Source organism: Nematolebias whitei, chromosome 3, assembly GCF_014905685.2.
Source record: "Nematolebias whitei isolate Nwh7 chromosome 3, NemWhi1, whole genome shotgun sequence".
In the NCBI taxonomy this organism is placed as follows: Eukaryota; Metazoa; Chordata; class Actinopteri; order Cyprinodontiformes; family Rivulidae; genus Nematolebias; species Nematolebias whitei.
The window spans coordinates 33,264,389-33,279,796 of NC_056500.1; positions in this window are offsets into that span (position 1 = coordinate 33,264,389).

Sequence of the window (15,408 nt, forward strand, 5' to 3'; positions counted from 1 at the left end):
TACATACATACATACATACATACATACATACATATATACATACATACTTTGTACATACATACATACATACATACATACATACATACATACATACATACATACATACATATATACATTCATACATACATGCATACATACATGCATACATACATACATACATACATACATACATACATACATACATACATACATACATACATACATACATACATACATACATACATACATACATACATACATACCAAGTAATTGTAGTTAATAGTTTTTGTTTCTTTTCTAATATTACACAATAACAAGACAATTTTTGCTTATGTGTAATACGGCAGAAAATACGATTTATTTATATAAATTCACATGAGTCAATGTGTGACAATCCTGAGATAAACTCTGGCGCATCACACAGCTTTTTAAATTAACGTATTGTGTTGTTTTCTCAGCAGCAAACGCCTGGGAGGAGGCTTTTTCAATTAGGCTTTATTCTGCATTTGAGCTTTAATCCTTGCCACATGCATTGTGACGGTCTGTGTGTGTATTTGGTAACTTTTCTAATTTCACACCTGTTAAGTATCCATGTAAAAAGCAACATTTTAACTAGAAGAACTCAGGATAGGTGAATGTAATTAGTAATTGTGTGTGCGTGTGCGTGTGTGCGTGTGTGCGTGCATGCGTGTGGTTTTGAATGTGAGCATGTTAGTTTACTGGATACTTCATAGATTAATTAAATGAGGGGAGTTAGAAGAAGGTTCGACTCTCACAAATATACGTCAATGAACTGTTGCTTGCATTTCTGTGATAAAATGAGGCGATCAGCCTTTTGCTGATCTCCACAGGCGTAATTTGTTGAGTGTGTTTCAAGTTGATGATTATGCTCTTTTTCTGTTTTTCTCCCTGCACACGTGTGTCTCTCTTCCTCTTTCTGTAATTTATGTGTTGTTGCTGGAGCTGGTGCTGATAGGCCCAGAGATGGCATTTAGCTAAAGAGCAGAGAGGCTGTTAGCTTCTCCATTCATCTAATCAATCTCACTAATGAAACTACTGTCCTCTCCATGGCCGCTTTCTTCCCTGTCTTCTTTCATTCTGCCCTCTACCCTCTCATCATTTGCTCTCCTTGTGTTGTATTCTTTTCCTCCCATCCTTTTAAATTCTCTTGACCCACCCCAAACCACAGTTTTATGCCCTTTCTTGGTTCTTTTTATCCTCGTCCTTCTTACATCTGGCCCAGATTAACAGGCAGCACAACTGTCCCCAGTAAGACTGCATTTTCCACTATTTCAGTAAGACTTACATTTCCTCCCTCCCTCAGTAGAATGTATGGTGGATTGACCCAGTTAAAGAGAGAATGGGGGTGTATATGGGTACTGTAGTGCATATGAATCAAGGTTTTGCTACTGCCTTATTAAATGTTTTTCCCAAATATTCCCAAACAAATCAGTGACAGTCCTGCAAACATAGATGTCCTTATCACTTCTAACAAACAATCTTATTAATTTTGTTTTAAAAGAGTAGTTTGATTTGAGGTTTGAATACATTTTCATTGAATACTTGGTCAGTATTTAAATATTATCTACAAGTATATGGTTTAGTAAACCTGTCTACCAGTGTGTGTCATACTTTCATCAGTGCACACTGGGAGGTATCAATTTATGAGCACACTGTGCTATAAAATATATTTATAATTGATTTGACGCTACAGTTCAGATTTTTTTAAGTAGGATACTGCAGGAGGGCATGAACAAATATCTTACTTGTAATAGATAGCTCTTTGAAGGGTCTGAGTTTGCAGAAATATTTTAATAATGATTGACAAGTAAATGTCTGGTTTGAGTAGGGAAAAGACCAGTTTGTACTGCTGCCATCCTAAAACAAATCTAATAAAAAAAATATAAAAAAACATTGTGGTTCATGCAAACATTATTTGGTACCACTTTATAATAAGGCTCCCAGGCTCCCCTTATAAATGTCTAATCAATAGTTTATAGATATATCATTAATTCCACTATAAACATTTTATAAATCATTAATAACTGCTTATTATGCATTAACTAAGGGTGACAAGGTTAATTTCTCCGAATAGCTATCTTTTGAAACAGATGATGATGTAAAGGCTTATAAACAAATTTTTCACAGAAAGTGCTATAAATATTTTGAGATTGGAGTAATTTTTTTATGGAAGCCATCCTCTTTGGTCTTGATTCTATTCAGACTATTTGTTAACTCAGCTGTTGCTCAAAATTAACTTTGTCTTAATCCAAATTTAATTGACCAGTAATTTAAACTTAATCCACAGTGAGCAAACTCAAAAGAACATTTGACAGTTGTTTCACGCCAGATGCCTTCCTGATGCAGCCACCTACTATCGAGCTCCCACAGCCATCTGTGTGGAGCAGAGACCATCCAAGTCACCTGGGGAGCAGTGCATAATGGCCTTACTCAAGGCTCCGAGTGGGGCAAATGAAAGCAGATGTGGATTCTACATCTTTCACACCCAAATTTTGGATGTTACAGTCAGGGGGGTTGAACCTTTGACCTTCCAATCACAGACTTGCCTTCTCTAACCTCTGTGCCACAACTCCCCCTTTGATATATTATACTGCAAATAACATTTTAATTGTAAACTTTCCACAAAACCCCAACTTAATGGATCTGAACTCTTCCTCCAGGAACATATAAAACCAGATTAACTGTAAAACTGTAGATTAAAAAATCTTGAAAAGCTTGTCAAACTAGGTAACATCCAAGGATGTTAGGTCCTTGAAATTATTAACTTCATTGAAGAGAATCCCATCCACTTTCTTTACCTGCTTTTGTTCTGCTTGTGGTGAAGTTGGTGCGTACCTGCAGCAGTCACTGTGCTGTGAGGTACACCTGGACAGGTCACACGTCCATCACAAGCCTGACAAGAAACAACAGCCATAAATGGAAAACACTGAGACACACAAGGATACTTTTACTTCACATTGCTAATCGTTTAATATAGTTTACGGTTTTTGAATCTTTAAGTGTAGCTCTTTGACAATAATTATTACACGCAGTTCATAACAAAACACAAAAATTAAGACTGTTTCTGCAGTTGGAAGTTTTGTTGAACATGTAGCAGAAAAAAGATACATCTCAAATGTTGCTAATGCTGCACATTAAAAAGTTTGGTTTTTTTAGAGGAAGACTGTGGTCCCCCCAAAAATAACGTTTTAACTAAATTTATTTAGAAATGAGTCTTTTGGCAATTTGTTAATGGAGCAGTGATTTTTATATAATTTAAAAAAAAACTATGTGAAAAAGACAAGTAATATGTTTCAAAATAACATTTCAAGAAAGAGTGCCTCTGCATGTATATAAATTGCTGCTGTGTTTGTATGTAGCCTTGGGGTGTTGATGTGCACTGGACAGAGACCCAACAAAGAGCCTTTTTGAGAGGATTCCCCTGCAGCAAGGTCGCTCCTCCTTGTCTGTCAGTGAATCTCTGTCTATATCTTTCAACATTTGGTTTTCATGGATTGCTCTCTCACACACACACATACACAGTTGTGTTTTTTATATTCACTTACTCTCTGTATACCAGTTTTAACCAATAGCACAGCCTACTAGAATAAAACTAATTTCAATTTTGGCTTAAAGTCTAACTTTACAGGATTTGTTTTTCTTTACACCTAAAGCAGTTTATGTAACTTTTACTGATCGTTAAATACATTAAACTTCAGTTTTCCCTGTTTAAACAACACTTAATTCTACTTTGTATTTCTTTGTAACACTTTTACAGTTTTGTGTATCTGTATCTACTTCACCATCTGGCCATATCTTAATAAACCATTCTTGCCTATATTTTGTTATTCTTTTGGCTGATCCCTTCTGCAGGGGTTGCAACAGCAAGTGAACTCGCTTGAAAAATTTACCAATTGTTTTTACTACAAATGCCTTTTCTGACACAACCTCAGCTTAAGCCTGCAGCCTCGGGATTACAAGTCCATGTCACTGACCACCGAGCTACCACATCCTCATATTCATGACAAAATAAAGGATAAATATATTTTTCAAATGTTACAGTGCTATGTCCTTTCTACAAACACATAAACACATCTGCCTTTGGGCAGAGCATTTCTAAAAGTGTTGCATATCACCAAATGTCTTTCATGCCTGAATTTTAGACTAGGATCATATTATGTTCAGAAATGATGGATGCCATTTTTATTCAACCAAAAAAATAAATTTACACACTATATCATGCAATTTGCAAGCTGCCATGCTCAGCGTGTGTGTTGGAAATGACTCTCAGCTGCTACCACACAAAAATCTAGCTCAGTATTTGTAAAAATGCACAAGTCATGGGTGTTTTTATGTTGGATAAAGCTTATTAGCTACAGTGGTACTCGAACTGGAATGACTAAAAGAAAAGTTATAGACGTACATCCAATGATTACTTGCTGACATTTTTATTTAGAGTTGTCCAGTGGTTCACAATATTTCAACACACCACACAGACTCAGTCATAACAGTTATGACTGCAGCCACACCAAATTTAAACCCAACATCTGCATGTGGACTGAATTATAACCATTTGGGTGTTCTCTAATGTCACCTGGCTGTGGCTGCATCTTGAATTGGATGCACTTCAAAAGTTATTCGTTGGTAAAGGCATGCTCATTGATTATTTCTTGAAAAATGTGTCACATGTGGAGATGTTGGATCTATTGCTAATAGACAAATCCCCACACAGACACAGGAACAACTTTATTTTTTACCTTTATCTTTCTGCGACTGGAGATTATTAGGGCAAACCAAACAAAGAAAACCGCCCACAAGAATCAGTCTTTCTTTTAGGCTGGTCTTTAGTGAGGCTATTGTTACATAAAAATACCAATCGGAGTTTAAATAGGTTGTGTCAACTTTGCTTTTGTGTGTGTTGTGTGCATGAACGTGTATATGCTGAGTTACAGCACAGATTTGAATGTTATGGTTCTCTGACTTTTGTTAGATGACAAAACATATCCTTCATTCGCCGTGCAAAGAGACACACATAGAGAAGTCTGTTTTTTTTAAAGCTGTAAACTTCTCACTGTGTTGTCCATGTTGTATTTTAATTTTTCAACATATCAAAACAGCATTATTAATTATAACAACATAGAAACAGGGAGAAATGTACTAGTCGTGATGCTTCATTGTTAGCAATATTTCTCTTTTAGTGTGTATGTGTGTGTTTGAGGTGCACAAACTGCAGAAGGAATAAGTCCCTTGTGAACAGAGGACTTTTATTGTTGCATTTTTACATTTGACACAGTGGTTTTCAGTCTTTCAATACATGTCCATATGTACACATATATATACCCCTCCCCCCTGCACACAGTTGGATGTGCATCAATCATCACTCTAGGCTCACATCATACTGTTTGTTGTCAGTTATTCAAACATTCCTCTCCTGGTCCACTGAGTAAAGACCTCAATCAGGATTTACATTCACGGCACAGCACCTTTTTACTCCTTTACTCACTCCACTCCTCTGAACAGGAAGAAAACATTCTTCTATCACAAAGCTCAGCGTACAGTGCTATTTAAAACAAGTTACAGTAAACAGGAATAATGAAAAATATATGATTATTTTTGCAGATATCTTAATTTGATTTGTGAAGATAATAAAAAGAATGGATGATGAGAAAGACGTATAAAGGTATAACGTTGGGATGGTCAAGTTTGGGGGGACAGGTGAGATGTCTGTGAGTGTTTGAGATGAGTCTGCATAATCATGCACAGAGCTGAATGCTGATCCGGGACAATAAAACCTTCATTAAAGATTTATCCTGAAGAGACAGAAGGAGGGAGGGCCAGATGATTGAGAGAGAAAGGAAAGAGCCAGAGGGGAGGCTTGGGGGAAAGAAAGCTCTCAGGTTTCTGTCACAGAGTGGATTATAGCAAAGACACCTCTCTCCACCCATCACTGCGAGACACACACGTGCATGGGTGTTCAGACTCTGTGCATTTTAATAGCCCTGTCACCTCCAGCTATAATAGCTGCCAATGGGTCTTTGGGCAGACGCTCGTCTTCAGAAGTGTCTTTCGTGCTTCCTGACAGGCTCATACATGAGCTAACTGGCCAGCTCTCTACAATTATAGATCCAATCTGCGTAGTCACAGCGCAACAGCAAACCCCTGGCAAAACAAACCCAAGAGCACTCTGTCAAAATGTCACTTGAACCGAGCTGCGCTCCAGGCGAGACACTCGGGCGCTTTTTAGTTAATATCTACAATAGCTTTCTGGGGAGGCAGAGGAAGGGGGAAAAAATGAAACGACATAAAGAAAATGTGATCTAATTCACTGCCTCCCCCTCCTTCAATGAAATGTGCTGTCAGCTTTATCTCAGAGCTTCTTACCCCACCCTTCAAACCCCCACACTGCGTTTTTTATGTTTAAAATGATGGAAAATCAGGCTTGATTCAGATTACATTCGAGCAGGTACTTTACAGTTCCACTTTGAAACGTCTAACTGGTTGACTCACGGACTAGATGTATGTCAAGACCAAGGAGGGAAGTGAGCTTGAGGAAATTAAGATTTGTCTAGCAGATATGGAGGAAAATAGGAGCATAGGCATGAAACATGAAGAATAGAGGGACAAGAAACAAGAAGCACAACAGTGAGACCTGAGGAAGGAGACCTTTGAAGGAACTAAGGGATGGAAAAAGGGCAGCTGGAGCAGGAACAGTAGAGGGCAGACATGGCACATTGGTTCTTAAGTCTCCTCATCTGATGTGTGCACCGTGAAGAAGACATTTACCATTTTTTACAAGGTGGGATAATTTCTTGGGATGTTCATGAAATGTCTGGGGGACATGCTAGTCAAAATAATTCAACATTAAAGTACCACAGCACTCTGGTTTAAGAAATCGGACTTTGAGGAACATTAAAAGCTTACATATTTCTACCTTCCCCAGTTTGGTTATGCAGACATTAATTATATGCAATAACTAATGAACCATGTTATTGCCATATGAGGAAGCCTACAATACTTTACACGATAGCTTATATTAGAATATTCAGAAAAATGCTAACAAATGCTGAATTCAAAATTTTAATGTACACGCTGGCCTTAGTTTGAAGTCACTTGGGTAATGGTTTAAAAAATAGCACAAAATGGGACATAATTTAAGAATCAGATACTTCATCATTTCTTTTTCACCAATTTCCTATATGTAAAGAGACACAACAATACTCATACATGTTGTGAAACTGGGTTTCTAGCTTGTAACAGGCATACATCATATATTAGAAAAAATTGTAAAAGAAGACAGTACCAAACATGATATAAGACATCAAACTAGACACTAGTTGTTGTGACAAGGAAATATGTTTAATGAAGAAAATGCTTAAGTTTGTGAGTGTATTTGTTAGAGCAGCATCTACCACATGTTTGAAGGGCCACTAGAATTGTTCTAGAATTGCGCCGCTCAAGGTGGCTGCATGTTGGAGCAGCTCTGTTAATTTCATTCTGAGATTTTGCTTTAGGAAACTTTAATTCCTCTTTTTCTGGATGTAAATCACATTTTTTTGGATGATTGTTTCCTCTGGTATCAGATGCTGTGCAGCTGGAAGGATTTTTTAACTGAAACTTTTTTAGTTTTGGACATTTGTTATGCGTAACCATGGCAACAAGGCAGTTTTCTACAATCAACAGCAGCTGATTAACATCTCAAAAGCTCAAATAAAATCTCAACTACAGCCCCAAATCTCAAATGAGTTGAAAGGATGTTCTGTGGACGCATTCTCATCTACCTGCCAGCTTGAATGCCTGACCACTGAGATCCTGGAACTAGCAGGAAACACGGCTCATGACAGCAGAAGGACAGGATCGTCCCTCAGCACCTACAGTTGGCTGTCTGCAGCGACGAGGAGCTCGGCAGACTGCTGGGAGGAGTGGCCATCGCTCTGGGAGGAGTTCTGCCCGGCATTCGGGCGGTCCTACAGCCTGGGGGAACCGAGAGGCCAGCCGAGTCTGGGTGGACGGATCGAACGGCATCTGCAACCAGTTTCTTCGGATCCACTGTGGGATGGACCTTTACAAGAGATCCTTCCTGTCTACAGCCATCAGTATCTATAACATCTCTTAATGAAATGAGGATAATGAGTTACAACAACAAATAATTTCCCTTTGGGATTAATAAAGTATTTTTGAATTGAATTGAATTAAACCCTCTGCTTTCCCCCAACCTCTTAAAATGATTGCCCCTAACTTACCTAATCCAGCCTGAGCACTGAATGTGTAAGAGAAAGGGGAGCAAATGGAATTAGGTTTAACATTCAAGAAACTTCTAGAAAAAAATGTTTTTTTTGTTGTTTTTTTTCATTTATTGATTTATTTTTCTTTCGGTCGCTCCCTTCCTCAGAGGTTTCTACAGCAGGCAAAGTCACATGAAGATTTTACACCAGATGCCTTTCCTGATGGGAGGAGCAGCAGGCTGCCGTTTAGGGCACCTGGGTGAGCAAATGGGAGATTAAGAGCCTTGTTCAAGAGCTCAGAGAGGGACAAATGAGAGTAGAGGCAAGTGTGGGTGCTTTCACACCCACATTTTGATGTTGTTATGGTCAGAGGGATTCAAACCTATGACCTTCAAATCACAGCATTCCCTTTTTGAACCTCTGCACAATCACACCCTAGATTTGGTCTTGAATAACAGTGAATTAAATAACAAATAGGAAACTGAAATGTTAAAATTCTAAAAAAAAAAAAAAAGTTTCCTCTATAGGGTAGCTGGAATCTGGAGGTAGAGTGGAAAGTTCACCCTATTAAGTTTATTCATCCATTTTATTGCAGCTCCTCAGACTGAAGAAGCATTTTGGGTAAAAGACGAAAAGTTTCAACAAAGAAGAATCTGTCCAGAGGACATGATGAGAAGTTTAGTTACCTGGGAGAGACTCGGGGTACTGCTGCTCCTCCTCCACATTGAAAGGAGCCAGTTGAGGTGGTTCATGCATGCCTGACCCATGGGAGGAGACCTCGGGGAAGACCCAGGACGTACTGGAGCGACTACGTCTCTCAGTTGGCCTAGGAATGCCTTTGAGTCCTCCTAGAAGAGCTGGAAGAGGTTGCTGTGGAAAGAGATGTCTGGGCCTCCCTGCTCAAGCTGCTGCCCCCACGACCCGAGTCTGGAACGAGCGGAAGATAATGGATGAATGGATGGATGGGAAAAAAGTATATTTTACTTAAAACTAAAAATATTTGATGCTAAAGCATGTTTCTTAAATATGTTCCAAAAGTTTCTAATGAAAACTTCATGTAATGTGGTTTTAATAAGAAGGTTTGATTCTGAATAAGAATAAGAAGGCCGCGCTAATTATTTATAGCCGCAGCTTCATGCACTCCGCCCATCTTCGGACGACTGTACGTACATATTCGCGTTGTATCTCGGTGCAATGCCAATAAAGTTTATTCTGATTCTGATTGAAGTTACAGATCTGGGTATCTGGGAATATAAGCCGGCTTGGGACCCGAAAGTCCCAGGCTCGATCCCCAGTCACTGCACATCACGTGGCGTCTCTGGGCAGCACGCCTCATCCCCAAAATGCCTCCCGGGCGCTTTCAATAGCTGCCCACTGCACCACCTGGTGGTGGATGGGTTAAATGCAGAGACTAATTTCACCATTGTATGGAAACATACAGTGCTGACATTGTGATGACATTATTATTATTATTATTATTATTATTATATAAAATCAAGGGAAGGACTGCAGGGACCAACTTCCTGTTTGAGAACACCATCCCTTTGGTTTTGTTGGCGTTTTAGTACAAGTTTGAGATGGAACAAATCTGACTGTATGATGTCAAACACAGATTGTAAAAGCTGGGAAACCTTAGCAACAGTTTTAGCTCGACAGTAAACAACTGTGTCATCAGCATAGAAATGTAAGGATGCATCAGGGATGATCTGACCTACATTACCTATGTAAATTGAAGGGAAAAACACTGGGAAAGCTGAACACATGTAAAACGGACTCAGAGAAAACTAAATACAACAATCACATAAAGATGAAAACACTACAAAACACAAAGATCCTGACAAGGCCTTTATGTACACGCTCCCAGTCAGTCAGACGCTCCCAGTCAGTGGCTTCTAAAGCAGCACTCAGTGATTCTGCGCCCTCAAGAGACCATTTCCTCACAGTCCTCACTGTAGTTGCTGATGAAAAACAGGTTTAGATAATGGTGAGAGCAAGACCAGATTGTGAACTGAACTGCCCTATGAATGCAGAGCAGTGGAGCTGTGTCCATAATATTTGCATACAGCAGGTCTATGGTTTATTATCCCTTGTTGTGGATTTGACAAACTGGTTGAAGATGGGAAGTGTGGAGGAGAGAGCAGCACAGTTAAAATGTCTACAATGCTTATGTTTATAGTGTTATATTGTGTTTCATACAGATTTAATATGTTGAATACCCATGGGTTATTTTGTGTTGATGAAAATGATTTTTAATTGTTTTTATTCCTCTGATGGGCCGTGCTACTGGCAGACGGCAAGTCAGTCTTGTTGTTTCAGTTAGGATTGGAGACAGCTTTTGATTTATCACCATAACACTGCTCAGTCCTTCTGAGGCTCTTTATCATAAGTAGATCACTGTGTCATTTTCATTGTTCTCATATATGCATGCTTTTCCACTGGCTTGCATTATTTCTTACACTGATGCTACTCATCCTGTGGTCTCTTCATTGCCTTCTCTCACTCCTTTCTTTTTCCTTTAGACTAAGTGTCTGTGTGAAAATATTATGTTAGTGCTGACCAGTTCAAATAAGGCTTAATTAGAGGCTGTCCCTCGCCTTTTTGCCTTAATATCATTTTCTCTGACCTTAAATACCACAAATGGGGTGGATCAGATGAATGTGATGCCCTAACTCCAGCTTGTCAGTTGTCAGCTGCTTTTCAACTTTACAAATGTTTGACCTATTGGATCTCTTAGTTATTAGTTCATCTTTATGACTATCTGGGTTTCAAAGCTTTACTGGTTCTGACTATCAACTCTTCATATATTAATCCATACACTTTGTTCATCAGCTCTATTTGAACAAAGACAATAGACTAAAGGCCATAGATAAGACTGATGTGCTCATGTAAGTGTAATTGAATTGGCATCAGCTGTTCTGCATCAAAATTAGACTCAACATCTTGTGACATTTGGCTTGTTTTGATTTTTTCCCTCCTACCATTCGGCCCCTGGCTATCTGTTCTCATTTTTCTGCTTATTACTCTATGATTGACAGTGAGAGTAAATGTCTTTGTGTGTCAGAGTGTGTTCTTGTGACATACTAAGCTGATGTACAGTGGGTGATCGCTCCTGAGCAGGGAAATCAGCTTATTTCCAGCAGCCCTTAAAAACACCTCAGAGTTGAGTTAATGAAACAGCGAAAAGTGGGGTTGAACATTAATCCTAGTTTTTGTCTGGTGCTGTTGCCTCCTACAGGCACCAACCTTCTTAATCACTGTAAGGTTCTCATTTCCTCTTTGCGTTGGTCATCGAAACCATTGAGGCAACTTTTTCTAAAGAAAGTCTTATTTTTACCTTCAACAAGAGCCATTGTTTGCACATTTTATTTGTCTAATCTTTGCCTATCTTTTTCTCTGAATGAGTTGTGTAAGCTGTGATTTTGGCTGTGTCATGGAATTATTGCTGAGTTATTAAACAAGATTTGTGAATATCGGACTCTGAAAATTTTATAGCCTTGGGGAATATACAGATGTATATTTCCCCCTAGTGTCAGCTCTAAAACCAATTCCTTATCTGTCCTTTTGTGACCATAACTGGAAATGTATTCACAGAAAAAAAGCAATATAGCTGAAGACAAACATAGAAACAAACAACGTATGTGTGAGAGGAGAGCGAGGCAAAACAGACAAAGCTTGAGGGAGGTTTTAGCAGTGGTGCTGCACTGAGAGCTTTTTGGCAGGCTTAAATTTAATGTCTGGACTGGGGCTAAATGAGCTGAACTAATAGGGTCTGCTCTGAACACTTACACGCTTGCTAAACATATGTGTGTGCATGTGTCTTTAATAAATGGGTCATCTTTGAACCATTTTTTGCCCTTCAAGTCCTAGACTGAAAGGATGTGATCTTGTTGATTGCATTTTTGGTTTTTATTTGATTCATTTTGAAACATTTGTTTTTTTTTCTTGATTCCTAATATTTGTTAGTGTATTTATGCTTTTATCTTAATGTTTTATTAATTTGGAAGGTTTTCTGTGTTATATTTCTTCTATCAGATGTTTTGCAGGCAGATACAGAATATCAGTCATGTCTCACATATTGCATCTGCCCCTTGGTAATAGTGTGTGTGTGTATGTGTGTGTGTGTGTGTGGGGGGGGGGGGGGTATGTTGCTTAATGTTGGCTTAGAATGAAAGAATCATTCTCTTGTGTTCATTGACTCTGTTTGGTTCAGAATCAGTATCAACTACCACCAACACTTTCTCTTGTTCCACTCGCCGCTCCAGCACATTAACCCCAATTTTTCCATCAACAGGGTTTTTACTTATCCAACAATTGGCAGCAGCATTCATCTCTCATCATTTAGGAAGAAATCCTCATCATTTTCCTCCACACTGGACTAGATGGGTTTAGTCAGAGTCAGCCTCAGCAGGACTCTGACTCCCCTCAAATAAGGCCAAGCAGATAATATGAAGGGGTGCAGCCTGGGAGGAACAAAAAAAAAAAAAAAGAGTATGTTTGGATGTCTTAGTGTTAAATATGATGTGTAAGCTTCAACACACACAAGCTTCTGAACATGTGTGAGTGTTTTCTTGCTGTGATTTAACAGAATATATGAGAGTGGAAAGGATCTTTAGCAGTACACATTAATCTTCTTTGATCCAGCATGAGGGCAGCACGGTGGCACAACTGGTAGAGCTGCTGCCTCTCAGCGAGCAGGTCCCTGGTTCAAAAACTGATCCAGGGGCCTTTCTGGGTGGAGTTTGCATGTTCTCTCTGTGCATGCGTGGGTTTTCTCCGGGTACTCCGGTTTCCTCCCACAGACCAAAAACATGCATGTTAGGCTGATTGGTAACTCTAAATTGTCCCCATGTGTGAGTGAGAGAGTGAATGGTTGTTTGTCTCTGTGACGGACTTGCGACCCGTCCAGGGTGTACCCCGCCCCTCGCACAGTGATTGCTGGACATTGGCACCGGCGACCCCCATGACCCAAAATGAAAGAAGCAGGTAAAAGATAATGGATCTATGAATGGATCCAGCACGGTTACTTCAGGAAGGTAATGTGCTAATGTGAGACATAAAGGAAAAACTGAAAGACATTTTAACGTTTCTGCTTTCTGGATCTGTGTCTGACTTTCTTTCTTATTCAGACGATCCTGACTGTAGGGTCTGAATTGAGTGGGATATTTTTGGACAGATTATCCAGATAGTTACAGAACTGGGTCTCATTCTATCCACAGGTTAAACACAAACAGTCTTTTACTCAGTTTGTCTCACAGTAAGAAATCCTCTTTATAATAATTGAACTTGGACACCTAACTGCACAGGAAGCTGCAAACACACTGCAACTATCTGTTGGACATAGCACATAAAAAATTCACACATGCCTTCATGTTTTGCAGGATACAAGTGTTTTCTCAGCAATATATATAATCAGATTAGGCAGAGTTAATGAGACCCAGTGGAATAGTAAAACTCCCTGTTTTGCATCCCTTCCTCTAGTTATCGTGTCTTCATACGCCACCTCTTCCTATTACAATGTATTTACCCTATAGCTAATTACAACTCCGATTTAATTCTCTTTTGTCAAAACAGGTCTCTCTTGGCAAAACATTATTCCACAGTACTTTTGCACTTTCTTAAAGTAAAAAAAAACTAATGTTTTCTTACAATATTTGCAATACTTCTTAACTTAACTTGTAGTAGAGAATAGTATATAGAAAATGCTGCAAAAGACGGTAACTTGATGCTGATGAATGTGTGCATACATATAAATACACACTGCTAAAGTTTTTCGACAATTTACAGAAAGCTGCTTTCTTAAGCTGCCAGTAAGTTATAATGTGTGCATACACACCATTGTGTGTGTGATTAAACTGTGTTTAATATGTGTGAAGGCGAGGAGAAGCTGGTACGTTTAACCAGCTGCCTGTTGTAATGTTGCAGTGTAATGTGAGCTGGCATGAAAAGTGCAGGCAAGAGATTCCCCCATCCCACCGTCTGTTTTTATTATTAAATACTCAATGCTTGTAAGACTCTACTCCAACAGACAGTGAGATGAAGTGTAGGCGTGAACGTGTAGATGGGTTGACTGTAAAAAACTCTTGTGATGATGAAGTGTTTTTTTTTCCAATGACACAGTTTCTCATTAAGAGTGACACCATGAATGCAAGGACAAACAGGGGGGATTTGAATGTGCCTTTGTCAGTGTCTGTGCTTGTTTTCAGGTACTGTAATCAGGGGTTTTCGTAATATGTTAAGCATTTATTTCTTTATTAAATCAACTTTAACTTCTGGGATATATCTGCAAGCATATTTCACTGGCTCCTTTTTTCATCCAAGCAAACAGTAACTGGAGCATACCCTGTCAAAATAAAAGAGTTCCCAGATCCTGTTCCGGCAGGATTTGGCACACATGAAGCACTGGTTTTCGGAGTGCTTCAGAACAAGGCAGTACAAAGCAGAGCAGGTTGTCCTTCACCGTCTGTGCAATTAAATGTGTTTTACTGGATGCTGGGCAAATGGATGCAAGCTTTTCTTACTCTCCCACTTGGAACTTATAGTCCTACCTCCCTGCATGTGTGTGCACTTTGCCTCCAATAGTCTGGTGCGTGCAACTTGTATGAAGCATGTGTCTTTATGTGCCTGCTGGGTGTGCAGAAGTGAGTGTGGGTGTGTGCGTGCATGTTCGTACTTAGATGTACTGTTCTGCTGTGCTGCTTTTTACAACTGCTTGACATTTATAATCTGATTGTCTATGATTTAACCCACTGTCTGCTAATCATTCAGGGTGACTTCACACTTTTCTAACCCACTAATGCACAAGTTGTCAGACTTTAATGTGTTTCTGTGAACAGCCATCTCTCCAGCTCTGTCGAAAAGGCTTTACTGTGTTAACAGAACGCGTGGGGCCCTAGTGCATATAGTGATTTGTTGCATGAGATATTTGTTGGATACAGATGTGTGTTCATTAATGTTGTTTACTGGAATGCTGTTCCACCAGGTGTATTGATCCACAGCAGCCTTTCTGAGTGCCTGTGTGCGTGTTTGTGGCAGTGAGACTATTGATCTCTTCTATTCCCTGCAGTATTTATTTCCACAGCAAGTCTGTCAAAAGCAAAGAGTAAGTAATCCCTCTTTCCTTCTTCATTTTTCTGCTTTCTATAGCTCTTGCACAATTTGTCTCACTCAAATTTAAACATTATTTAAAATATTTTTTTTATTTTATTTT